General features: G+C 30.0%; 1 long non-coding RNA gene across 1 annotated transcript; it reads right to left on the bottom strand.

Moving 5' to 3' along the window:
• Positions 1-255: 255 nt before the first annotated feature.
• Positions 256-668, bottom strand: LOC108562080. The gene is made up of 2 exons (XR_001891045.1): positions 483-668; positions 256-309 (listed from the first exon to the last, which is right to left on the bottom strand). It is a non-coding gene; the product is annotated as an uncharacterized LOC108562080 (long non-coding RNA).
• Positions 669-1,462: the final 794 nt, after the last annotated feature.

The raw sequence follows: 1,462 nt of genomic DNA, 5'->3' as shown, positions 1-1,462 counted from the left end.
ACCTGAGGATACTTTGATTGAAATTTTTCATTAAAAAAAAATGATTTTTTCCATAAAAAAAAATCCATTTTGTTCATAAAAATGTTGAATCTCTTAAATAAGTACCTACCTTAAGGGTATTTTGGGCCGAAGGGAGATTTTTTTTAAAGTAAAGGAGAACCGCTCGTCGAAGCTGTTCACTCGCGAATGCTCTCAATCCGAAACGGATTTGATGATATATAAATGCCGTTTCGCGACTTTATTTTTGGTATTTTCGTGTGCTGTTTACTCTATCTACGTAAGATCTATGTTATAAATCTGATCCTTACACTAAATATATATATATTATTTGTATTTGGTGATGGGATTAATGCTGTATTCTGTTTATATATATAATTGGAAATATGCTTGCTTTTGGTATGGTAAAATGGTGTATAGTTTTTTTTTTGTTGTTGTATTATACACAATGTGTATATGGAGATTGTAATTGGAGGTGTACTTACGGTGAACGCGGCTGTAGCACACGGTCTCGGGGCGACTGAACACTAGGTGCGAGCTATCAGTTTACGTAGAGCACACCATACCGGGTACGACCCCCCCATCGGTACCTCCAGAAATAGCGACGCTAATTTCAGACGCACACCCGACGATCCTCAAAATGTTTTTTTCCACTGATTCCGAGGCTTCCCTCCTCCTCCTCCACCTCCTGGCTCCCACCTACCTCACCTCTCCGCTATCCTAGTCAGTCCTGACCGTTCCATAGGAAACGAGATCACAATCCGAATCGAAATTATATCAATCTTTACACATCGAATCTGTAAAATAAAAAAACAATACAAAATTATCGAAGAAATTAAACATCTTCAAGTGATTCAATTAATTGTAATTATTAAATTATTCACAAACTTTCATTGATAAATAATTTTCTTTAAGAAATTTGCCTATTACATATTCATTAGATAAAATTTCACATAATCTCTAAGAAAACTGAAAAATTACATAACATATTGAAAAAAAAAATATCAAAGATAAAAGTAAACTTTGTCAAAATTAAGTAAAAGTTTGACAAAGTCAATTGAAATTTGAGGAATCATGCAGAGTTTAAGGAATTTAATTACAATCTTTAGATATTGTTAATAAAATAAGATAAGCTTTAAGAAATGAATTAAATTATGTTCGATTAAGTCTTCAAATTATAAAAAAAAGTTCCAGTCAACTTATCGAGTTTAAAATAAATTTCAAAAATTAATGAAAGTTTTATAAATAATATCAAGAAACGACTTAAGTATTTCAAAACTTTGCTTACTTAAGACATATTCATTTTTTAATATTTACTATGAAATCTATATAAAAATTATGAAAACTGTGATCAAGAATGCGAAATTAATCAAGAAACATTAAACAAATGAAAACAAAATAATAATTGCAAACAAAAAATATAGTAAAACTGAAAATATGACTTTCTTTTTTGAAGAATTAATTA

Source organism: Nicrophorus vespilloides, unplaced genomic scaffold, assembly GCF_001412225.1.
Source record: "Nicrophorus vespilloides isolate i.1.1-1 unplaced genomic scaffold, Nicve_v1.0, whole genome shotgun sequence".
Taxonomy (NCBI): domain Eukaryota; kingdom Metazoa; phylum Arthropoda; class Insecta; order Coleoptera; family Silphidae; genus Nicrophorus; species Nicrophorus vespilloides.
The sequence above is the reverse complement of the archived record's forward strand: the minus strand, read 5'-3'. Positions and strand labels throughout refer to the sequence as shown.